General features: G+C 35.9%; 1 protein-coding gene across 1 annotated transcript in view; it reads left to right on the top strand.

Moving 5' to 3' along the window:
* PTAR1 (protein prenyltransferase alpha subunit repeat containing 1) overlaps nucleotides 1–27,244 on the top strand; it is a 98,648-nt gene that overhangs the window by 8,480 nt on the left and 62,924 nt on the right. The gene's annotated exons all lie outside the window — the stretch shown is intronic.

The following is a 27,244-nucleotide window of genomic DNA, read 5'->3' as shown; positions in this document are numbered from 1 at the left end:
GCAGAGTCGCATGGGTATTCCACCAGTAAGGAAGAAGTTAGGGTGAGGTGGATCTGCAGTAGACAAAAAAATTGAGTCTTAACATTAAAAAAAAAGAAGAAGAAGAAGAAAAAGAAAAAAAAAAAAACAAAAAGCAAAAAACCTTGACAATTTGGTGAGGAACTACTACTTAAAATTACACTTTTTTTTTTTTCCCACAGAGTTGTCCAGGCTGGAGTGCCATGGTGCGATCTCCGCTCGTTGCAACTTCCACCTCTTGGATTCAAGCCATCCTCCTGCCTCAGCCTCCCAACTAGCTGAGATTACAGGCATGCGCCACCACGCCTGGCTAGTTTTTCTATTTTTAGTAGAGACAGGGTTTCACCATATTGGCCAGGTTGGTCTCGAATTCCTGACCTCAGGTGATCCGCCCACCTTGGAGTCCCAAAGTGCTGGGATTACAGGCGTGAGCCACCATGCGTGGTCTTAAAATTGCACTTTTTTGGCTAATAGTTTGCATTAACATTCTCTTATACATTCTACTAACTTTCTATCCTCTTTTGTTTTGTTTTGAGACAGAGTCTTGCTCTGTCGCCCAGGCTGGAGTGCAGTGGTGCAATCTCGGCTCAGTGCAACCTCCGCCTCCCGAGTTCAAGCGATTCTCCTGCCTCAGCCTTCCGTGTAGCTGGGATTACAGACATGTACAACCACCCCCAGCTAATTTTTGTACTTTTAGTAGAGATGAGGTTTTACCGTGTTGGCCAGGCTGGTCTCAAATTCCTGACCTCAAGCGATCCGCCCACCTCGGCCTCCCAAAGTGCTGGGATTACAGGCGTGTGCCACCTCACCTGGCCACTTTCTGTCCTTTTTTAATTCCTTTGGGAGAGCTCAACTCTTCTTGGTGGCAGTAAAAAAGCAAAGAAAAATAATAGAAAAATAATCCAAGTAGCAGGCTGATATCATTACTAAAAACTCCAGCTAGTTTATAAGAGCCATTATTTTGAGCAAATTCCCTCTACATTTCCAAGTCCACAACTTTCCTCCTAAGCACACTGACCACTAGTAGAACAGGTGCAGCAATATGAATTCAAAAAACATTTATTATTTGTATTAGCCATATCTTTATCAGCAGGAGAATCAAGAGGACTGCAGCTCCCAAGAAGCTCCTGAAGTTTCACAACAACTCAAGAGCATTCTCTTGTGATTTCATATTGTAATCTATGTCCCAGGCCTCTTACAACCTCCTCGCCACGCTTCCCTTAAGGTAGAAAAAGATATGACACATGGCTCTGGCTCCAATTACACTTGTTTGCTTAGGTATTTTCTATTCTAATATCATTAACTTGATAAATCATTGATGTCACTGAGAATGGATATAAATAGATTAATCTAATTGTACCATCAGCTTCATTAATGTGAACTGCACTAACCACTGCAATCTCTCCTTGTCTTTATCTGTTTTCTTCCAATATTTCTATTTCAGTTACTAATTAAACATACTTTAATTATAATAACTAGATAATACATTTCCCTCCTCTAAAGAAGATTTCCTTTTTGAACAATAATACTTGACTATTTATTGCATTCTTTACCATTTGCTTATTGGTATGTGGGCTATTTATATATTAGAATTTTCTATTATATGTTATATGGGTTACTAGATCTTTTTCACATTATTTTTCTGTCTTTCAGACTTGATTAGAAATATCTATCCATCCATCTATGGACAGATGTAATTATTTTTCTATGTATGTATCTTCTATTACTCTACATAGTTTTATTAATCTAAGATTTTTTATTAATTAGAAAATATATACCTTCTACATATTCTCTCTATATCTCTATTAGTAGAAGATACATAGATTAATGGAAGATATATATCGTCTATTAATAGCTATAGAGATATAGATGATATACCTTCTATTAATCTTTTTTCTTAAGATTTTCTGCCTTGGGGTGACATGTTTAAGGTTTCTCATTCAGAGATTAGGTATGTATATCCACTCATTCTTTTCAAGGATCTTAAGCCTTTTAGTTTTACCATAAATGTCAGCTTTATTTATGTATTTATATATTTAGCTAATGAAAACTTTTCAAATACCAACAAAAAATTATTGAGGCAATACATTAAAGCTGACATGAGAAATGAGGGCTTTCAGGCAGGCCTTTGTCCTATTGATGGCATTCTTTTCTTTCACATTTATTTACTCTACCTGGATGACATCATCATCACTCATAGCTACTACATTCACACTGATGACCACCAAATCCAAATTTCCAGTCCAACATGTAAAGGAATTCCCCCAGTCATGAGAAGTAGAAGAGAGTCAAAGAGTCAGGGGAAATGAATTGAGACCCTGGGACAAAATAACTGAAGGGAAAAGATGAATGTTCTGAATGTTGGGCTTGCACTGCCATTCAGCTTCATTTCATTAATCTTCTGTTTGCTCTGACCAAGGTCAAAGTGAATCCAGCTTTAAACTCCTGCTGCAAGAAACAAGAATGCTATCTGGAACCACAAAATTAAAACCTGCAGGAAGGACTGAGAAAAGGAAATACTCGTGGCTTCTTCTCGAAATATGCACTGGATGGGAAATCAGCAATCGGGATTTTTGTAATGATTAAAGAATATACATCTACTTACCTGTCTTAACTGAAAAAGAGGGAAAATGTGTTCAAGAGTCATTTCCCTCTGAGTATGTCTTATATATCTACTTTTTTCATAAAGAGATTGCTATGTTTGCCACTATTTAAAGAAAAATTATATTCTATTAGAAAATTAAAATCAGTAAATTAAAAAAAGAGAGACAGAAATGAGTTGGGCTCAATTTCCAGAGATAAACCAATGAAATTTTAAAAAGCTTCTCGCACAGTACTCTGAGAGTTTTCTTAGAAGTTGATTTAAAAGTGAGAGAATTCAGGATACAGGTGTTTTGGGTTGTTTTGTTTTTAATAAATTACTAATCAGTTTAGGATCTTCTATGTGTTCCATGTGTCAAGGGAAATTGACAATTTAAAGTGAGGAAAATAGACACCTCAAAAAAGTTAAAAAGGGTCAGAACTGACATTGGAAATCATGTTTTCAATTTATAATTTTGGTATTCCTTCTACTCCTTTTACCATAAATTTCTCATTTTCTCAGATTTTATAATAAGGCCAAATGATAAGCTGGTTACAAACAGTTGCAATGGCTTGGTAATATTAGAGCATTAAGAAGATAAGGTCGAGGCGACAAGAAAATCATAGCAGGAACAAGTTATCATCATAACCATCCATCTGTTTAATCAGGGTGGCTTTGAGCCAGAGAGAGAGAGAAGAGAACTGTAAAAAGCTAATGTGTGACACCCAGAATTCTAGAAACAGCTTTTCTGGATTAAAAAAAAAAAATTCCTTCTAACCACTCTCTTAAAGGAAGGCATGCAGTGGGTTATGGAGCTCAAGGGAAGAACATGGGCTCTGTTATGGTGCAAGTCCCAGGTCTGCCACTTACTGTGGACTTTGGGCTAAGCCACTTCTCTAAGCCTTGCTTTCCTCATCTAGACAACGGAGAAAAAGAAAGTAGCTACCTCACAGAGTTTCTCAGAATTAAATTCAAAAATATATTCAATAGTATATGTAAAGCATTTAGCAGAGTGCTGGGCACAAGGTAAGCAGAATAATGATCTCTTGCTGTGGTTTTTGTCACAATAAGGAGCACAGATAGCTCTAAGACATTTCTTCATGGTGGCTTTAGTTACAGAAACTAATAGCCCACTTCTTTCCAATTCTTTGCTCTTAAATCAAAGAGTAAACCCTGATGTTTTCTCCATGATGATAACAGAATTTGAGGACAGAAGGAAGTCTGATTTAATTTGGTGTGTAATCTTGAGTCAGCAACTTGATCTCTTTGAATTTGATTCCTTATCTGTGAATCGAGGATACCAATAAGATCACATGAAGTTGTTTTGAGGGCTAAATAAAGTAGATAGGTAAAAGATGGTTCTTTTGGCATTAAAGCCTCTGTAGACTCAAAAAGTCCATACAATATGGGTTATAATTACTCGTCACTCCACATGCATGTGTAAAAGTGGCATTACTATTAGCAAAGCCTCATTGTCTTCCCACTATTTTTCAAGGTTTATTTTCCTCATAGCCATTTCTCTTTTCGATTCTGGACTCCTTTATTTGGACCAAAGCAGATAACAGGTGAATAGCCTTTATCTGTTCATTGGACATAATAGCCCAGGATTTTGATATGCCATGATGATTCCTGTTCTATGTGCTAACCAGACAATTTCAGCTACTAAGAAGCAGAACCAGTTCACAATCTGTGAACTCCCCAAGGGTATAATATCAATTTCTCATTTTTCTTTGCAACCCTAGCACAGAGTCTAACACTAAGAATTAACTCTAAAAAAAGTAGGTTAGGTTGGGCTATGAGAGCCTTCTGTGTCATGAGCAAGAATCCAGATATGTCTTCAGGGGGTGAAAACGAGTAAGTCAAAGCTTTTAAGCAGAGGGTTAACACAATCATGTTTGTGTATTAGAAAAATCACTCTGAAAGTTGTGTAGAAGTTAGGAGGAAGTTTGGTCTGCAGGTATGACCTGCATAATGAACATAATCAAGGAAAGGGGAAATAGTCTAAGAACTCTGCCTAATTAGGAAGGCAAATATTTAAAATATTTTTAAAAATATTTTCATCAATATCTTTAACATTTGATTTAGTTATGTTTAATAATATAATTAATATCTAATAGTTACTGAAAATTAGAAAACACAGAGAGGGGAAAAATTAATTATCCATATCCTACCTCTCAGAGATAAACTATGTTTTGGAATACAACTATCTGCAGATTTTTTCCTGGATGTGTGTTGTATGTATGCGGAGAGAGAAGAGGAGAGAGAGGGAGGATCAGATATGAAAACAAATAAAAACATTTTAAAAATCAGGAAAAGGAGGATCCACAGATAGAGGTAGACATATGAGGAAGAATTCTTACAGGAGGTTAACACATACAATCCACAGTTGGTAAGCTGAGAACGCCCAGAAGAACTAAAAGTAGACACTACGGGCAGTGGGCCTAGGAGTGGGAATAAGAGTGACAGACTTTACTTTAAAAAAAATAGCTTGAGATATAATTCACATGCCATACAATTTACCCTTTTAAAGTGTATAAATGAATGACTTTTAGTATAGTCACAAAGTTGTGCATCCATCACCATAACGAATTTTAAAGTTTTTCATCACCCTCAAAAGAAACCCCACCCAATTTAGCCACCACCCTCCAACTACTCTCATCTCCCACTCAACATTAGGCAACTTCTAATTACTTTCTGTCTAAATAGAGTTATATATTCAGGATATTTCATATAAATAGACAGCATAATATGTGGTCCTTTGCAACTGGCCTGTCCCATTTAGCAAAATGTTTTCAATGTCCATACATGTAGTACTATAAGACTTTACTTTAAATTTAAACCTTTCTGTACTAGTTTACTTGATTTTGTTTATACTTTGGCATTTCTTGCTTTTATAATCTAAAAATGGAAAAAATATATTTTATGCATATTGTTAAATACCAATATGATAATTGCTTTCTGCAATCTGTAGTTTTCCCTTCAAACCATGTGACAAATGAGAGCGATTAAGATCTAGTAAGCCAGGTATTGTGCTAAGTACTTCCATGCATCGTTTTAGTTAATACGCACAAAAAAACTTTGAAATATTATACTTATTTTATAGAAAACTGAGGCATTTTATAGGTGAGGTCACAGAGTTAGTGAGTTGTAGATCCTAGATTTTGAAACCAATGAGTCCACCTCTAGAGCCTGCATTTTTCAGAACAGTAAATATAGACGCTTTGACTTTTTTTTTTTTTTTTTTTTGAGACAGAGTCTTGCTCTGTTTCCCAGGCTAGAGTGCAGTGGCACGATCTCAGCTCACTGCAACCTCTACCTCCCCGGGTTTGAGCGATTCTCCTGCCTCAGCCTCCCAAGTAGCTGGGACTACAGGCGCCCGCCACCATGCCTGGTTAATTTTTTGTGTTTTTAGTAGAAATGGGGTTTCACTGTGTTAGGCAAGGTGGTCTTGATCTCCTGACCTCGTGATCCGCCCAGCTCGACTTCCCAAAGTGCTGGGATTACAGGCGTGAGCCACCGTGCCCGGTCACCTTGACATTTTTTAAAAGTATTAGAAGTTAGAAATGTAGACCTCAATCACATAAAATAACTGTAGTTATACAGAGCACTTTGTCTTTGAATAAAACATGATGTTTTTCACATAGTATAAATAATTTTAAAGATCAAAGCCAACAAGAGAAAAACATTATCAGTGATTTCTATAGACTGTGAGAGGACTTTACAGGCTGTTTTTAGCTTTCCCATAGTACATTTAAGATATCTTTTGAATGTAATGGCTGAGTTACATGTAACCAGGCTTTTCAGAGATATTCTGTTACATAAAGCAAGATACCCCTGAATATATACAGTTGCTCTTTTGCGAAGTACAACACTAGAAAATTATGCTATCTTTGCCTAGTTACAGAGAGAAAGTTTTTCATCACCCCCAAAAGAAACCCCACCCAATTTAGCCACCACCCTCCAACTACTCTCATCTACATTTACATCTCATCGATGTACATCTACATCTATATCTACCTCCAACTACATCTCATCGATCCATAACCATCGTATTTCTTATCCTCTTAGAATGAAGGGATATTCATAGATATTAAAAACACTCCCAAGGCAACAATTTTGAAGCAAAAATATAAATCAAAATATTTAGCAATTCTGTGTTTGTGTATGTTATTAATCCATATTGTTCTGTTAAGGCTTCCCTTTTGGTAGGACTATTATAGACTGAAGAATGAGCTGCTGCTCATGCATGACTCCATATGGCAAAAAGAACCATGTTCAACGAATAAAATTAAGCCATCTGTGGTGGTGTTCATTTTCTTCTTTTAAACTGGTACTTTTAATGATAAGTCATTAAGATATATAAATATATTTCCCCTTTATTAGATGTCCTCTTCATTTTAAAAAACTGTATTTAACTGGCAAAACTTGCACAGTCATTTGTATTTTTTATTTTTGATGAATTTTCACGACCATACAGCTGCTTCTCCTTCAAAAGCAAAATGCCGTAATAGTAAAACTACCAATTCTATACCTATTTCTTTCCGTAGAAAAGGTGAAAATGTCATTACAGGCTTTTACATGGTTTTTCTTCCAACTTGTTTCTGTTACATTCTAGAAATGAACAACAAAAGATAGAATTATTAATACCTGGTTCATTACCAAAGTGATGAAGTTGTCACTGCTGAGCAATGCTCAAGGGACATAATGCATGCAAGGCTATGTTTTTAAATAAAGGTTCTCAGAACTGACACAAAGTAGGTATGCAATAAAAATGCAAGTTGAATGAATAAATGGAGGAGCAAATGAATTAGAATCATGGTTCCTAAATCCAGCTTTCGGTTTTCCCTTATTCTTGAGAAAATATATTTCCTGGACATTGCAAGATGTTGGAATTGTATGTTTATCTGTGGGACAATTATAAAAGGCATAACATACATTGAGAAAGAAACAGAAGGAAAGTTTGATATAATAATGGTTGAGAATTTTCAAAATTGATGTTGGCACAAAACCATAGATCCGGGAAGCTCAAAGAACAACAAGCAGGATGAATTCCAAAAAAGTCTGTACTTAGATATTTCTTATTCAAACTGTAGAAAATTAAAGACAGAGATAAAATCTTGAAAGAAGCCAGTGGGGATGGGGTAACATGTTACCTATAGAGGAGCAAGAATAAGAATTACATCAGATTTCTCTGTTCAGAAATCATGCAAGCAAGAATAGAATGGAATACAATATTTAAAGTGTTCACACACACACACAAAAACCCACCAACCTAGATTTTGTATCCAGTGAAATTATCCTCCAAAAGTGGAGGAAAAATAGAGACTTTTTAGACAAATAGAATTTGAAGGAATTTGTCGTGTTAATAGAAACTCTTCAAAGAGCAGTAAAATAATATAAGTCAGAAACGGATCTACACAAAGGAGAAGGCTTAGAGAAGGAATAAAATAAAAGTAAAATAAAATCTTTTATTTTTCTTATTCTTAACCTAAAAGCTAAGTTTGTTCAAAATAGTAATAATAGCAACATTGCATTCAGTGATTATCACTTATATATAAGTAAAATAAAAAACAGCAATGTTATAAGGGATGGGGGACAAATTGGGAATATACTGTTATGAGGTACTTGCACCATACTTTTTTATCTTTTTCTTTTTTTTTTTTTTTTTGAGATGGCATTTCACTCTTGTCACCCAGGCTGAAGTGCAATAGCATAATCTCAGCTCACTGAAACCTCTGCCTCCCAGGTTGAAGCAATTCTCCTGCCTCAGCCTCCCAAACAGCTGGGATTACAGGTGCGCACCCCCATGTCCAGCTAATTTTGTGTTTTTAGTAGAAATGGGATTTCACTGTGTTAGTCAGGCTGGTCTCAAGCTCCTGACCTCAAATGATTCACCTGCCTCAGCCTCCCAAAGTGCTGGGATTACAGGTGTGAGCTACCACACCTGGCCACTTGAACCATTCTTTAAGCAGTAGACTTTGAATAGCTGTAAATAGATATTTTACACTCTAGGACAACCATTAAAATTTTTTTAAAGAAGTATAATTGATATGTGGTATATTCTCAATGGTATCCCCCCAGAATTCATAAGTTGAGTTTTGCACCTAACCCTCAGTACCTCAGAATTTGGCTGAATTGGCAGATAGGGCATTTAAAAGGGCAATTACGTTAAATTGAGAGCATTAGGGTGACTGCCAGTCTCATATGACTGGCGTCCTTAGAAGAAATTTGGGCACACGAACAGACACTGGGATGCGTGCACACTGAGGAGAAACCATGTGGGGATGCAGCAAGATGGCAGCCATCTGCAAACAAGGAGAAAGGCCTCAGAAGAAACCAACCCTGCCAATGCCTTGACTTTGGACTTCTAGCCTCCAGGTGCGTGAGAAAATAGATTTCACTTGTTTTTAAACCACCCAGTCTATGGCATTTTGTTACGATAACCTTAGCAAACTAATACTAAAGAGGGGAGAGAAAATGGAATCATATAAAATGTTTCATTAAAACCACAGAAAGCAGAAAAAGAGAGAAAGACAAAAAATAATACTAAAAGCAAAGAACAAGGGTAACAAATAGAAAACAGTAACAAATATGGTAGATAAAAATCCACCTACATCAATCACAGTAAACATTAGTGCTCTACTTTTAAGCTTCAGTGGTCTAAATACAGAAATTAAAAGACAGTAGTCTCTGTCTTCTACTCGGTAATCCACTCTGTCAGAGTGGATTAAAAAAAAAAACAAAACACCCAACTATGTGTTTACATAATTATGTTGGATTCTAACATGAGAAAATGTATGCAAATGAACTGAAACAATGGAAAAAGGTGCATAATTACTAATAGAGTAATGAAAAAACCCTTAGGTGGAAGAAAACTTACAAGATTATATATTCCATAAAAACTGTCCTTAGTGCCTAGTATGGTGGCTGGAACACAGTTAGTGCTCAACAAATACTTGTTGAATAAATGTATGAATTTAAAAAATTCAAAATAGTCAGCAACCTAATATGATTATCCAGCCACCACCACCACCATGAAATCAGTCATCTACTAGAAAAAATCAGTTATTCTTCAAAATAGCTCATTAAGTATTTCTGTGCCCTCACCTTGTGTGTTCTTCGGAGCTTAGTGTTTGCATAGCCTGCTATGTAAGGAATGTTTAGAAACAAAAAGAAATTTAAAAAATAGGACACAGAACAAACACTTTCAACTGTAATCTCCCTTCCCATCCTTTCTCCATGTTGAGGTGTGAAAGAGGGAAGGTCAATAGTATCAGACAGACTTTTCTCCTATAGGAGTGATCTTAAAATATGTCCATATATACACACACACACACACACGCAAATTATGCCTCAAAGTACTTCATGGAGCTTGTTAGTTCCCTTATTTTTCTTGTAACACAGTCCATCTAAATGCTGGTAAGAAAGGGAAGAATCTAGGAATTAAAAATAAAACCAGTTTTCCCTATCTAGGCAATTCATAGGTTTCCAATGTTATATCTACCAGCAAATATCTAGAATAATGTACACTATTTTTAAAACCTTCTCCTCTATTAGTTCTTTAAAGTTTGAAATATCCTAGGCTAGAAAATTACTTATTCTAAAGGTTTAAGTTCTTGTCTGTTTTAAAGACAGTACAGTAGTTTCCCCTTATCCACGGGGAATACATTCCAAGACCCCCAGTGAATGCCCGAAACTACAGAAAGGACCAAACCCTATATGTCAATGTTTATTCCTAGATATACATACCTATGACAAAGTTTAATTTATAAACTAGGCACAGTAAGAGATTAATAATAATTAATAATAAAATAGAACAATTATAACAATATAGTGTAATAAAAGTTATGTTCTCTCTCTCTATCTCTCTCAAAATATTGCAATATCTTTGACTACAGTTGACCACAAGTAACTGAAACCTCAGAAAGTGGAATAGCAGATTAGAGGGGGCTGCTATAGGAATGAATTGAGAGCTTGCTTGTAAAACTCTGTGCTTGCATTTAGAAGAACAAATCTAGATTTTTGAAAAGGCATTTTAGTCCTAAAAGCTACATTTGGCTGCTCATATTAACAACTCTGTTTTTGTTTTGTTGTTTTTTTGAGATGGAGTCTCACTCTGTCAACCAGGCTGGAGTGCAGTGGCACGATCTCGGCTCACCGCAACCTCTGACTTCCAGGTTTAAGTGATTCTCCTGCCTCAGCCTCCCGAGTAGCTGGGATTACAGGTGCACGCCACTACGCCTGGCTACTTTTTGTATTTTTAGTAGAAACAGTTTTCACCATGTTGGCCAGATTGGTCTCAAACTCCTGACCTAAGTTGATCCACCCGCTTCATCCTCCCAAAGTGCTGGGATTACAGGCATCAATTAACTACTCTTATAATAAAAACAAAGGAATTGAATTGCATGACATTAAGTACTAGTTCAGGTTTATAATTTAAAATGAAAGAGTCTTAGTTTACATAGTCAAAAAAGTGTCAGAGCAGTTTGTATTTATCCAAATATGATTTCTGAAATAAGTCTGAAATATATTTTGTTTAAACAAGTTATGTCCCCTTTATTAGAATAGTACTAATTTAGAGCTTTTAATCTTTCAATCAGTGGATAAGCAAAAGTTTCCATTTGCTCTATTTCAAAAGAAATTATTGCTATGCAAATTAGATTTACATCTTAATAAAACTGTAGGTGGATAAGGTTAGTCTGCTTTAAAAACAAGTTTTGGGGATCAGGGTCTAGGTTTTGGTCATCTTTGTCACCCCCATGGACTGCCATGCCTACAGCAGATACCCAACAAATATTGTTCAATTGAAATACATCATCAAATAGATTATTTATGTGAAGATAGATGATGTTAACCGTAAATGAACCTCAACTTTTTATTGCATCAAGCTAAAAATGTTTATTTAATAGTTCCAGCTACCAAATATAGAGTACATGAAAGACATAATATCATATTGAAATTACTTCTACAATTTAGGTTTATCGCTAGTCAGACTGACACTCCTTAATGAAATAATTTTTCTGTAAGTTTTAAAGAAGGGTGTCAAATTAATATTTAAAATAATTTTACTCATTCTTTTTGAAAAAAAGTTTGTGAAATAACACTCTTCTTGTTGAAAAAGAAGAGAGCTGTCAGCTCTGTTAGAGCCAGTAAGAAGGAAAAATCTTTTCTTGGTATTGGTATTGATGTTTCTACTGAGTTGTCACTGCCTTACAGACTTACCCAAGGATTGTAATAATAAAACAAAGGATTATAAGAAAACTACATTACTTGGTTATATTATTGGTATATGGTCTGGTGGCTCAAATATATGTCAGTCATTAATGACAACCAAAAACCTATGGCTCAAGTATACGTCAGTCATTAATGACAACCAAAAACCTAACTCACTCTGACACAGATATAAATGGATATGGACTTTTGGGGGCTGTGAGTACAATGTGGTTGGAACTACTCTCGGTCAAAATTAAATCTCATTAAAAATGTGAGAAAAATTATTAAACCATTTTAACTGAATTTTAAATATTTCATTTAAACTTTCTTGAAAAGAACATATTCATTATAGAAGATTAAATTTGCTCAAGTAACACATAAAGTCACTTTAACTAGAGTTTATGAAATACAGGAATTTTAAAGCAAATAATTTTCATGGGACTGTACGATTTTGTAGCATTCATTAAGATTATTTCTTGTGCATGAAAAAGTTCTGTAAGCTAGCTTTCCACCTTACATTAAAAATGTAAGATACATCTGTCTCTTATATTTTTGATTAAGATACATCTGTAGCTTATATGTTTAGTTCAATATACATTTCTTTGCTAAGCAGCAGTAAAAAAAAATTGAAGCAAGATTTTTTTTGAAGTCATGCTATATTCAATATTCATGATTCCTATTCATTATAACTAAACTGTAGAAACTGAATGTTTTTTCAGAATCTTTTCCCCAAAAGTATTCTATACTCCCATGAGAGGTTTTCTGTCTGCTCTTTTTCTCTTTCATTAGAGAACAATGTTGACACAATTTTCATGATGCCATTTTCACCAGTTCACCATATGACAAGCTAAGCTTCACTACATACATTCTTTGTAGCATGGAGAAACCACACAGGCAGAATGCAATTTATCATGGTGAAAATATAGCCTGTTATAAAATTAAAAAATATAATGCTCAGTGAGTCTTTGTAAGTCTATCATACAGGAAATTTTATATGTATTAGCTTCCAATAAAATAAGAAAAGTTGGATAAATTAATGAGACAAAATGTAATTTAAAAATCTGAGGAACATTGCATGTATTGATGGTAATTTTGTCACTCAGTCTAAAATGGAATAAGGGAATAAGAACTTCAGAATTCTATATTACAGTTTTCTTTATAGTAATTCACTATACCATTAATAAAATATTTCACTGTAGTTTAAGCATATAAGTAAATTAACATTCCTCATTATAATACCTCACCAATAGCTGATAAACAGTTACTTAAGCTAAGAACTCTATAGTTCCTAAATCATTGCTTATATTTATTAAATTATTCAGTAAAGAAACACCTCTAGGCCGGGCGCGGTGGCTCAAGCCTGTAATCCCAGCACTCTGGGAGGCCGAGACGGGCGGATCACGAGGTCAGGAGATCGAGACCATCCTGGCTAACACGGTGAAACCCCGTCTCTACTAAAAAATACAAAAAAAAAAACTAGCCGGGCGAGGTGGCGGGCGCCTGTAGTCCCAGCTACTCCGGAGGCTGAGGCAGGAGAATGGCGTGAACCCGGGAGGCGGAGCTTGCAGTGAGCTGAGATCTGGCCACTGCACTACAGCCTGGGAGACAGAGCGAGACTCTGTCTCAAAAAAAAAAAAAAAAAAAAAAAGAAAGAAAGAAACACCTCTATTATTTTATGGCCCAAGATTTTTTCAGAATCTCGTATGTTGCTAAGAATGAAACATCTTTTCTGCAAATAAAATACACTGTTATAATGCATACACAAAAATCAACTTGTGTTTAATTAGGAATTAGTGAATGACGTGAAACAAATAAAAAACACCTCAGAAAGGTCATTGTATAAATTCTGGATAGAAATCTCTGCTGTCTTAATGTGGCATATGGTAAGGTTTCTTAAATGCCTCACTTTTTTAAGCTAAAAATCCATCAACTAGTGATTTGCGGCTTTGTGACAAATTTCCTTTTCATGTGTACTTCAAATGAACCATTGTACCCAATGACAATATGACTTCATAAACTTGGCAAACATAAGAGAATAAAGACCACAATTTTAAAAAAACCTAAAACTAAAAATCAATCCTGTCTATAAAATATAGGACCCCTTAAAAACATGTAAGATGTTAATATTTTCTTTAAATATAACACAAAATTACATTTCCCATCCCTACTTCCAGCACATTGTAGAGTATGAGAGGCTAAAATGGTAAAGGAAAAATATCCCAGAGAACTTAAGGTCCTAACACAAATTTTTTGTTAGAGGTTTATATCCAGTGTTATGGTTTGAATGTCACCTTCCAAAAGTATGTTTTGGAAATTTAATCCCCAAAGAAACAGTATTGAGAGGTGGGGCCTAAGGGAAGATGTTTAGGTCATGAGGGTGCTACCCTCATGAATGGATTAATGTCAATTATAAAAGGGCTTGAGGTTGCAAGTTCAATCTCTTGATCTCTCTCACCCTCTTTTTGCCCTTCTACCATGAGATGACACAGCCATAAGGCCCTTGTCAGGTGCTGGCCCCTTGGTCTTGGACTTCCCAGCCTTCAGAACCATAAGCCAATAAATTTATTTTCATTTAAAATTACCCACTTTGTGGTATTCTGTTTTACCAGCATAAACAGACTAAGACATCCAGGGAACCCAAACTGTGAACTTGGTTAACGGTGGTTTCAGACTGGTGATGCACCAGGTACCTGGAAGAAGCAAAAGCAAATCCTTTCATTAAAAAGGCATTTTCATCCTGGGCTTTCAAGAATCCCCCAAAATATTTATTCAGGGATAATAAGCACAGAAGGCAGAAATATCATGAGCAATAAACAACCAAAACAAGAATTTAGGGAAATACATAAGCAAAGAATTTGGATATTGGAATTATTATATACAGCTTATAAAATAACTATGCTTAGTCTACTTGAACAAATAAAAAGATAACCCTGAAAGTATTTTCAAAAAACAGGGAGTTCTAAAACGAAACCTAGTATATTTGTAGAAAAACAAAAAAGAACTTGTATAATTTAAAAATAATAAAATTTAAAACTCTAAGTACATTAAGCATTGCAAAGGAGTAATTTAGTAAAACGAAAGACAGGACATATAAAATGATTCAAAATGCAGCAAAAAGAAACAAAAATATGGAATATATGAAAAGAATGCTAAGAGACATGGAAAAAAGGTGAAAAATTCCAACATTCTTTTAATGTGAAGGAAAGGAAAAAGAGGAGGGTACAGAGACAATATTTTAAAATATATAGGCTGAGAGTTTTATAGAACTGATTAAATGCACAAGTTCTTTAGTTTAAAAAGCCTAGTGATTTCCAAGCAGGACAAATAAAAATAAAACCATAACTAGGAATATCATACTGATATTAAGTATTACCAAAGACAAAAGGGAAAATGTTAAAATCAGTCAGAAAAAAAAAAAAAAAAAAAAAAACCTAGCAGATAACTTTCAAAGGAGTTATATGCTGATAACTGACTTCTCAGCAGAGAAAATATGAGTCAAAAAGACAGTGAGATATTCTTCAATATGCAAGGGGAAAAAGACAGCCAAATGAGAATTCTAAACTCAGTGAAAATACCTTTCAAGAATAACGATGAAGCTAGGTGACATCAGTAAAAATGGCAGAGTAAAGACCTCCAAAAATTCTTTCTCTACATAAAAGCAATGAGCAATAGTGCAAAAATTGACAGAAATTTCTGAATTTTTCAGAATTCTAGAAATTAACCAAATGCAAAACTATAGGAAATATTTACTCAAGAAAAACAACTGAAACTTGATAAGAACAGTGAGCTTTGTGTTGTTGTAACTTACCCTATTCTTATCCTTCCTTCTCAGCTATTCAGCACCTTGAAAATGAACGGCTCACAATCACGGTGAAAACCAGCAGCCGGTCAGGCACTGGAGAGGGAAGAACAGGGTTAAGCTTCCTTCAAAGCCCTGTTTCCAGAGGGTTGTTGTTTTATCTGTTGGTGGTTCCCTGGAAGACCACATCCACAAATTCGTCTTTATTTAATCTGACTCAGAGCTCATTTAGTGTAAACAGCTGTATCCTTAGGGACTGCATTAGTCTGTCTTGCATTACTACAAATGAATACCTGAGACTGGGTAATTTATAGAGAAAAGAGGTTTTGCAGGCTGTACAAGCAAGGCACCAGCATGTCCTCAGCCTCTGGTGAGGCCTCACGGATCTTACGATCATGGCAGAAGGCAAAGGGGGAGGCAGTGTGTCACACGGCAAGTGAAGGAAGAAGAGAGGAAGGAGGAGGTGCAAGAATCCTTTAAACAATCAGTTCTCACATGAACTATCAGAGTGAGAACTCATCATTACCATGGGGAGGTCACCAAGCCATTCAGGAGGGGTCTATTCTCATGACCCAAACACCTCCCACTGGGCCACACCTCCAAGATCAGAAATTATATTTCATTATGAGATTTGAAGAGGACACACATTCAAACCATATATGTTGTTTGTCAAAAACAATTAAGGGCAATTGCCTAAAATTGTATACAATGGTTGGGGCTACAATAGGCTAGCCAAAAAGGTTAAAAGGAAAGTCTGGGGAATTAGATGTCCATAAGAGATTCTGAAAAGCTTCAACATTTTCTTGCAATCTAGAAGGAAGAGCATATATTTAGGACTGTGTGAATACTCAGGAAAATCCTGAGAAGTTTCAACCCCTCTCACTTCTGGCTATAATGGAGGCTCTTTACAAGGAGAACATAAAGTTTAACTTTTTGTTAACTGCCTGGATGACTGTTGAAAGCATGCCACCACAGATATATAAAATCTCTTAGAAAAGACCTGGAGTCTTACTGGTTGCAGGCATTTAAGAAAATCCCTATCCAATCATTACTTGATTACTAACTTAGCTAAGCAGAGATTTCACTTCACTGGCAACACATAACAAAGAACACAGACTTTACCATATCGATTTGGAAAAAATGCTAAATAAACAACTATCTACTACAATTAGCAGCAGCCAACAACAGATCCTGAGGAGGAGGAAGAATTTGATTTCCAGAGTTTTCATATTACATTATTTTAAATGTCCAAGTTTTGACAAACAAATAATTACAATATATACAAAGAAATAAGAAAGTACGGCTCATACACAGGGGAGAAACATAGTAATATACTATCCTTGAAGAAGACCAAATGTTGGACTTGCCAGACAAGTAATTTATTTATTTATTTATTTCAGACAGAGTCACACGCTGTCTCCCAGGATGGAGTGCAGTGGTGTACTCTTGGCTTACTACACTCTCTGCATCCCAGGTTCAATTGGTTCTCATACCTCAGCCTCCAGAGTAGCTGGGATTACAGATGTGAGCCACCACGCCTGGCTAATTTTTGTATTTTTAGTACAGATGGGGTTTCATCACATTGGCCAGGCTGGTCTCAAATTCCTGACCTCAGGTGATCCTGAGGTCTGCCTGCCTCTGCCTCCCAAAGTGCTGGAATTATAGGTATGAGCCACTGCACCTGGCCTGACAAATAATTTAAATTAGCTAATTGAGGCCAGACACAATGGCTTGTGCCTGTAATCCCAGTACTTTGGGAGGCTGAAGTAGAAGGATTACCTGAGGCCAGAAGTTTGAGACCAACTTGACTAATATAGTGATAGCCTATCTCCACAAAATCTAAAAAATTAGCCAGGCATAGTGGCACATGCGCCAGTCCCAGCTACTCAGGAGGCTGAAGCAGGAGGATCATTTTTGCCTAGAGCTTGAAGGCTGCAGTGAGCTATGATTGAGCCATCAGACTCCAGCCTGAGCAACAAAGCAAGACCTTGCCAAATAAATAAATAAACAAATAAATAAATAACTTAAGAAAATTATGAAAACAATGTCTCACCAAATAGAATTTTTTTTAATAGAAATTATAGAAAAGGAACAAAAATCTTTGGACTTGAAAAGTACAATAACAGAAATGAAAATTTCACTTGATGGGGTCAAGTAAAGACTTAAGCAGGTAGAAGAAAGCATCATGAACCACGAAGATAGATAAATTGAGATGATCAAATCCAATGGATGAAAAAATAATGAAGAAAAATAAATGAAACCTGAGACCTGTGGGACATCGCCAAACGTAACAACATAAGCAAAATGGCAATCTTTGAAGGAGAGAAGAGAAAGGTGTAGAAAGAATAGTTGAAGAAATAATGACTGGAAATTTCCAAAATTTGATGCAACTATTAATCAGGACATACAATAAGCTTAGTAAAATTCAAGAAGGATAAACTCAAAGAGAGCCACAACTAGAAACATTATAATCTAATTGGTGAAAGTCAATAACAAAGAGTAAATTTGAAGGCAGCAAAAAAGAAGCATCTCATCACGCACAAGGAATCCTTAATAAAATTTACAGCCAATTTCTCATCACAAACATGCAAGTCAGAAGGCAGTGGGCAGACATATTCAAAATACTGAAAGAAAGACTATCAACCAAGAATCTCATTATCCAGCAAAATTATCCTTCAAAAATGAAGAAAAAATTAGGAACTTTCCAGATAAACAAAACTGAGAGAATTTGTCAGAAGCCCACCTGCCATACAAAAAATACTAAAGGGAATCCTGTGGCAGAAAATGAAAGAACACTAGATAGCAGCACAATCCACATGAAAAAATAAAGAGCACCAGTCAAGGTAACTAAATAAATATAAAAGGCTACATGCATGTATTTTTTGGTTTGTAACTATTTTTTATAAAATCTATCTAATTTTCAAAACAGCTCTATAAAGGAATGATTATAATTAGTGTTGTTGGACAGATAATGTATAAAGATGTAATTTGTATGACGATAACAACACAAAGGAGGGAGGAGGAGATGAGGATCTATAGGAGCAAAGTTTTCTTAATGTGATTGTAATTATGTTGTTACTATTTTAAATAGATTGTTATAAAATTAAATTTCAATTGTAATCCCTAGGACAATCACCAAGGATATAACTCAAAAAATAAATACAGTAAAAGAAATGTCAAGGTAATTTAAATGGTACGTTATAAATTATCTTGTAGACAATTGGATCATTTTTTAAGTCTTTTCTTTCAATCTCTGTCCTTTAATTGGAGAGTTTCTTCTATGTACATTTAATGTAATTACTGATAAGGAATGATTTATGTTTGCCACATTTTGCTATTCGTTTTCTATGCCTTATGTCTTTTTGTTCCTCTAGTCCCCCATTACTGCCTTTGTGTTAAATAGATATTTTATAGTGTACCATTTAAATTACCTTGTCATTTCTTTTACTGTATTTATTTATTAAGATGGAGTCTCACTCTGTTGCCCAGGCTGGAGTGCAGTGGTGCGATCGCAGCTCACTGCAACCTCCACCTCCCAGGTTCATGTGATTCACCTGCCTCAGCCTCCCAAGTATCTGGGATTACAGGCATGTGCCATCACGCCTGGCTAACTTTTTTTTTTTTTTTTTTTGTATTTTTAGTAGAGACAGGATTTTGCCATGTTGGCCAGGCTGATCTCGAACTCCTAACCTCATGTGATCCACCCACCTTGGCCTCCAAAGTGCTGAGATTACAGGTGTGAGCCACCACACCCAGCCCTACTGTATTTATTGTTTGAGTTATATTCTTGATGGCTGTCCTAGGGATTACACACACTGCAGTTTGGCTTGCAGGAAGCCCCATCCTTAGGAGAAGGGGAGTGTACCATATCAAGGGACCACCCCATGGAACAAAAGAACCTAAACAGCAGCCCTTGGAGTCCAGATTTTTTCACTGAAATAGTCTACCCAAATGAGAAGAAATCAGAAAAGTAATTCTGGTAATATGACAAAACAAGGTTCTAAAACACCCTCAAAAGACTACAGTAGCTCCCCAGCAATGGATCCAATCCAAAAAGCTATCTCTGAATTATCAGATAAAGAATTCAGATGGTTGATTATTAAACTACTCAAGGAGATACCCAGGAAAGGTGAAAACCAACTTAAAGAAATTTTTTAAAAATACAAGATATGAATGAAAAATGCTCCAGATAAAGAGGTATCATAAAGGAAAAACAATCAAAACTTCAGGAAATGAAGAACACACTTGGAGAAATATAGTCAAACAAGTAGAAGAAAGAACGCTGGAGATCAAACACAGGGATTTTGAATTAAGCCAATCAGATGAAGGAAAAAAACGAAGTTTTAAAAGTGAACAAAGCCTCCAAGAAATCTGGGATTATGTTAAACAACCAAACCTAAGAATAATTGGCATTTCTGAGAAAGAAGAGAAATCTAAAAGTTTGGAAGACATATTTGAGGGAATAATCAAGGAAAACTTCCCTGGCCTTGCTAGAGATCTAGACATCCAAATACAAGAAGCTCAAAGAACACCTGGGAAATTCACCTGAAAACGATCATCACCCAGGCACATAGTCATTAGGTTATCTAAAGTCAAGACAAAGGAAAGAATCTTAAAAGCAAAAGCATCAGGTAACCTATAAAGGAAAACCTATCAGATTAACAGCAGATTTTTCAGCAGAAACCCTACAAGTCAGAAGGGACTGGGGTCCTATCTTTAGTCTCCTCAAACAAAATAATTGCCAGCTAAGAACTAAGCTTCATAAATGAAGGAGAGATAAACTCTTTTTCAGACAAACAAATATTTAGAGAGAATTCACCACTACCAAGCCAGCACTATAAGAAATGCTAAAAGGAGTTCTAAATCTTGAAACAAAACTTCAAAAACCAAATAGAATCTCCTTAGAGCGTAAATCTCACAGGGCCTATAAAACAATAACACACACATACACACAAACAAGGTATTCAGGCAACAACTAGCATAGTGAATATAACAGTACCTCACATCTCAATACTAACATTGAATGTAAATGGCCTAAATGCTCCACTTAAAAGATACGGAATGGCAGAATGTACAAAAATCCACCAACCAACTATCTGCTGTCTGCAAGAGACTTACCTAACACATAAGGACTCACATAAACTTAAGGTAAAGGGGTGATAAAGGTAGTCCATGCAAATGGAAACCCAAAGCAAGCAGGAGTAGCTATTCTTATATCAGACAAAACATGCTTTAAAGCAACAACAGTTAAAAAACCCAAAGAGGGACATTATATGATGATAAAAAGGATCAGTCCAATGGAAAATATCACAATCCTGAATATATATGCATCTAACACAGGAACTCCTACATTTATAAGACAATTATTGCTAGACATAAGAAATGAGATAGATGGCAACACAATAATAGTACAGGACTTCAATATTCCATTGACAGCACTGGACAGGTAATCAAGACAGAAAGTAAACAAAGAAACAATGTACTTAAACTGTACCCCAGAACAAATGGACTTAACAGATACTTGCAGAACATTCTACCCAACAACTGCAGAATATACATTCTATTCACCAGTGCATGGAACATTCTCCAAGATAGATCATCTGATAGGCCACAAAATAAGTCTAAATAAATTTAAGAAAATTGAAATTATATCAAGTACACTCTCAAACCACAGTGGAATAATATTCTACGCAAATGGAATAACACATCTGGATATAGAAGTGTTTGTTGCATATATATTAAGGATTATGATATATTCTGTTAGACTGATTGTTTTATCATTATGTAATGTCCCGCATTGTGTTTTTTAACTGTTGTTGATTTAAAGTCTGTTTTGTCTAATATAAGAATAGCTACTCCTGCTTGGTTTGGGTTTCCATTTGCATGGAATATCATTTGGAGTTCCAAACTCCAAGAGGAACCCTCAAAACTATACAAATACATGGAAATTAAACAATCTGCTCCTGAATGATATTTGGATCAACAATAAAATCAAGACTTCTGAGACATGGGAAAAGCTGTGCTAAGGGAAAAGTTCATAGCATTAAATGCCTACATCAAAAAGTCTGAAAGAGCGTAATTAGACAATCTAATGTCACACCTCCAGGAACTAGAGAAACAAGAATGAACCAAACCCAAACTCAGCAGAAGAAAAGAAATAACAAAGATCAAAGCAGAATTAAAGAAAATTGAAACAAAAAAATACAAAAGATAAATGAAACAAAAGCTGGTTCTTTGAAAAGATAAACAAAATTGATAGACCATTCACAAGATTAACCAAGAAAATAGGACCAAATAAGCTCAATTAGAAACAAGACAGGAGATATTACAACCAATACCACAGAAATACAAAAGATCATTCAAGTCTACTATGAACTCCTTTATGTACACAAACTAGAAAATCTAGAGGAGATTAATAAATTCTTGAAAATATAAAACTCTCCTAGATTAAATCAGGAAGAAATAGAAACTCTGAACAAACAAATAATAAGTAATGACATTAGAACAGTAATTTAAAAACTGCCAACAAAAAAAGTCCAGGACCAGATGGATTCACAGCTGAATTCTGTCAGTCAAAGAAGAATTAGTACCAATCTTAAAGAAACTATTCCAAAAGATAGAGAAAGAAGGAATCTTCCCTAAATCATTCTATGAGGTCAGCATCACCCTAATACCAAAACTAGGAAAGGATATAAAAAAAGAAAACTACAGAGACCAGCCTGAACAACATGGAGAAACCCCGTCTCTACTAAAAATACAGAATTAGCCAGGCATGGTGGCGCATGCCTGTAATCCCAGCTACTCCGGACGCTGAGGCAGAGAATGGCTTGAACTCGGGAGGTGGAGGTTTCCATGAGCCAAGATCGCGCCATTGCATTCCAGTGTGGGCAACAAGAGTGAAGCTCCATCTCAAAAAAAAAGAAAGAAAGAAAGAAAAGAAAAGAAAAGAAAAGAAAAGAAAAGAAAAGAAAAGAAAAAGAAAACTACAGACTAATATCCCTGATGAACATAGCTGCAAATATCCTCAACAAAATACTAGCTAACCAAATCCAACAGCATGTCAAAAAAATAATATACCATTTTCAAGTGGGTTTCATACCAGGGATACAGGGATGGTTTAACACACGAAAGTCAATAAATGTAATACATCACATAAACAGAATTAAACACAAAAATCATATGATCATCTTAATAGATTCAGAAAAAGCATTTGATATAATCTAGCATCCCTTTTTGATTAAAACCCTCAGCAAAGTTGGCATAGAAGGAACATATAAAAGCCATCTGTGAAAAACCCACAGCCAACATTATACGGAATGGGGAAAATTTGAAAGCATTCCCCTTGAGAAATGGAACAAGGATGCCCACTTTCACCACTTCTATTCAACACAGTACTGGAAGTCCTAGCCAGAGCAATCAGACAAGAGAAAGAAACAAAGAGCATCCAAATTGGTAAAGGGGAAGTCACACTGTTGCTGTTCACTGATGACATGATTGTATACCTAGAAAACCCTAAAGACTCGTCCAAAAAGTTTCTAGATCTAATAAATAAATTCAGTAAAGGTTCGGGATACAAAGTTGATATACATAAATCAGTAGCTATATGTCAACAATGACCAAGCTGAGAATCAAATCAAGAACTCAACTCCTTTTACAATAGTTGAAAAAAAAATGCTTAGGAATATACCGAACCAAGGAGGTGCAAGATCTCTACAAGAAAAATTGTAAAACACTGCTGAAAGAAATCAGAGATGACACAAACAGTTGTAAACACATTCCATGCTCATGGATGGGATGGATGAATATTGTGAGAATCAACATTGTGAAAATAACCAACTGCCAAAAGCAATCTACAGATTCAATGTAATTCCCATCAGAATACCATCATTCTTCACAGAACTAGAAAAAGCAATCCTAAAATTCATATGAAACCAAAAAAGAATCTGCATAGCCAAAGCAAGACTAAGCCAAAGGAACAAATCTGGAGGCATCACATTACCCAACTTCAAACTATACTACAAGCCTATAGTTACCAAAGCAGCATGGTACTGGTGAAAACAAGGCATGTAGACCGATGGAACAGAACAGATAACTCAGAAATAAAGCCAAATACAGCCAACAGTAAAGAAAAACATAAAGTGGAAAAAGGATACCCTATTCAACAAATAGTGCTGGAATAATTGGCAAGCCACATGCAGAGAATGAAGCTGGATCCTCATCTCTTATCTTATACAAAAATCCACTCAAGATATATCAGAAAGTTAAATCTAAGACCTGAAACCATAAAAATTCTGGAAGATAATATCAGGAAAATTATTCTAGACATTGGTTTGGAGAAGGAGTTCATGACCAAGAATCCAAAAGCAAATGCAACAAAAACAAAGATAAATAAATGGGACCTAATTAACCTAAAAAGCTTCTGCACAGCAAAATAATAATATTAATGATAATAATAATAAGCACAGTAAACAGACAACCCACAGAGTGGGAAAAAATCTTTGCAAACTATGCATTCAATAAAAGACTAATTCCAGAATCTACAAGGAACACAAACAAAACAGCAAGAAAAAAAAATCCCATCAAAAAAGTAGGCAAAGGACATGAATACACAACTCTCAAAGGAAGTTAGACAAATGGCTAACAAACATGAAAAAATGCTCAACACACTAATTATCAGGGAAATACAAGTCAAAAACACAGTGAGATACTACCTTACTCCTGCAAGAATGCCCATCATTAAAAAATTTAAAAAAAAACAGATATTGCGTGAATGTGGTAAAAAGGGAACACTTCCACACTGCTGGTGGGAATATAAATTGTACAACCACTATCAAAAACAGTATGGGGATTCCCTAAGTAACCAAAAGTAGAACTATCACTTGATCCAGCAATCCTACTACTGGGTATCTACCCAGAGGAAAATAGGTCATTATATGAAAAAGACTCTTGCACATGCATGTTTACAGCAGTACAATTAACAATTGCAAAAATATGGAACCAGCCTAAATGCCCATCAACCAATGAGTAAATAAAGAAAATACCACATATATTTATATATATGTATTATATATATCTGTGTGTATATATGTATGTATGTGTAAAGAAAATACCACATATATTTTTATATATGTATTACATATATACACACACACACACACCATGGAATACTACTCAACCATAAAAAGGAATGAAATAATGACATTTGCAGCAAACTGGATGGAGTTGGAGGCCATTATTCTAAGTGAAGTAATTCAGGAATGGAAAATTAAACATTGTGTGTTCTCACTTATAAGTGGGAGCTAAGCTATGAGGATGCAAAGGCATAAGAATGATACAATGAACTTCGGGGTCTTGGGGGAAAGGGTTGAAGAGGGGTGATGGATAAAAGACAACACATTGGGTACAGTGTACACTGCTCCAGTGATGGGTGCACCAAAATCTCAGAAATCACCACTAAAGAACCTTTCCATGCAACTGCCTGTCCCCCCAAAACTATTGAAATAAAAATTTTTGAAATGAAAAGTAGCCAAAAAGAAGAAACTAGAAAAAGTAGTGGAAACTAAATCCAAAGTAAATGAAAGGAAGGGAATAGTAAAGATTGAACAGAAATAAATGAAACAGCAGCAAAATAGAGAGCCTGTTATTCATTCTGCATTGCTAGGGCTGCATTCATGCTATTACAGTAGATGTGAGTAATTGGAACAGAGCATATGACTCACAAAGTCTAAAATATGTCCTATCTAGCCCTTTAATAAAAGGTTTGGAAGAATTCTGGTTTCTGCTCCAACATGTAAAAGCTTCAAAGTCTTCACTCTCATCCTTACAATAAGACAAAAGGTGAAACTGAAAATAAATTACTTTTCTGAGACCTGTTAAAAAATTAAGGTCACAGAACAAACTGCCACCCAGAAATCTAGAGAGAAGAAAATACAGCTGATATCAGCTTGCCTGGAGCAGAAGACATTGAATCCATAAACTGGTATGAACATTTAGTGGTAATCTTGACCAGCTGCTGGAGTCTGAGTGTGGACTTGTTCTAAACGGAGAAAATCCTTGGGGGCCCAGTCTTAGGTGTCTCCCATACTTTTACATATTTTACTTCCAGGAACCACACCAGGCTTTCATGGAGACGACCCCAGAACAACATCCTCACATTTTAGTCAAGGGGAGGGGCATGTTGAAATATACCCAAAGCAATCTTCATAATAAGAACCAATGCTCCAAGTGAAATGATGCTACCAGGACTTTTGACAAAAGAAAGGGCAAGTACCCAATCCCAGCCCCCTTAGCTTCCTTATCTCACCAAACAGGGGAAATGTAAAAGGCTAAGAAGCACTACTGTAGGTCAAAGTCCAAGGACTCAGGCCCACTAAATGACTTAGAGTTAATCATAAAATTATAGATTCCTCTCCCACAGGACCTTACCACCACACCTGCAAGGCTCCAGTTTATACCAATAGATTTCAACTAAAAAAGTGACAGGACACAGATTCCATCTAAGAAGTTCTTAGGAAAACCTAAAGATAACAAGGAAGAAAAATACAAGTACACCTGAGGAAACTGAATCCACTGGCACTTACGGTTTCAGCAAACATTAAACACAGCCCAGCTCCTGGCCATATGACCATTATAACTTTACTATTATCCCACACATTATACCCAGTTTTTAGCAAAAGATTACAAGGCAAGCTAAAGGGCAAGGAAAAGCAGTCTGAAGAGACAAAGCAAGAACCTCCATCGAAACCACGTCCTGTGGGAGGGGGCGTGGAGGAGAAGAATAATGAAAACATTCTGGCTGGGTGCAGAGGCTTAAGCCTGTAATTCCAGCACTTTGGGAGGCCGAGGCGGGTGGATCACATGATGTCAGGAGTTTGAGACCAGCCTGGCCAACATGGCGAAACCCCGTCTCTACTAAAAATACAAAAATTAGCCAGGCGTGTTTTTAGGTGCCTGTAGTCCCAGCTACTCGCGAGGCTGAGGCAAGGAGAATTGCTCGAACCCGGGCGGCAGAGGCTGCAGTGAGCCAAAATCAAGCTGCAACACTCTAGCCTGGGTGACAGACGGTGACTCTGTCTCAAAAAAAAAAAAAAAAAAGAAAAGAAAATATTCTGGAATTAGTGGTAATGGTTGTATAACCTTGTTAATACACTAAAAACCACTAAATTATATGTTTCAAAGGGTGAATTTTCTGTTTTATGACTATCTTAATTTAAAAAATAATTTTAAAAAGACTTACATAATTATTTATAACTTTTTCCAAAATGAAGGTTTTCCTATATTCTCCATGCTCACACAATTGGTGAAAAATAACATCAAATTATAGAATAAAATATATCTATGGTAATTGTGAAAACTGATAAATTTTAAGAATTATGATTTTTTTTTTTTTTTTTTTTTTTTGAGACGAGTCTCACTCTGTCTCCCAGGCTGGGGTGCGGTGGCACAATCTCGGCTCACTGCAAGCTCCGCCTCCCGGATTTACGCCATTCTCCTGCCTCAGCCTCCCGAGTAGCTGGGACTACAGGAGCCCGCCACCTTGCCCGGCTACTTTTTTGTATTTTTTAGTAGAGACGGGGTTTCACCATGTTAGCCAGGATGGTCTCGATCTCCTGACCTCGTGATCCGCCTGTCTC

This window comes from Mandrillus leucophaeus, unplaced genomic scaffold (assembly GCF_000951045.1).
Source record: "Mandrillus leucophaeus isolate KB7577 unplaced genomic scaffold, Mleu.le_1.0 Scaffold93, whole genome shotgun sequence".
NCBI lineage: Eukaryota > Metazoa > Chordata > Mammalia > Primates > Cercopithecidae > Mandrillus > Mandrillus leucophaeus.
Note: the sequence above shows the minus strand (reverse complement) of the source record. Positions and strands in the feature narration are given on the sequence as shown.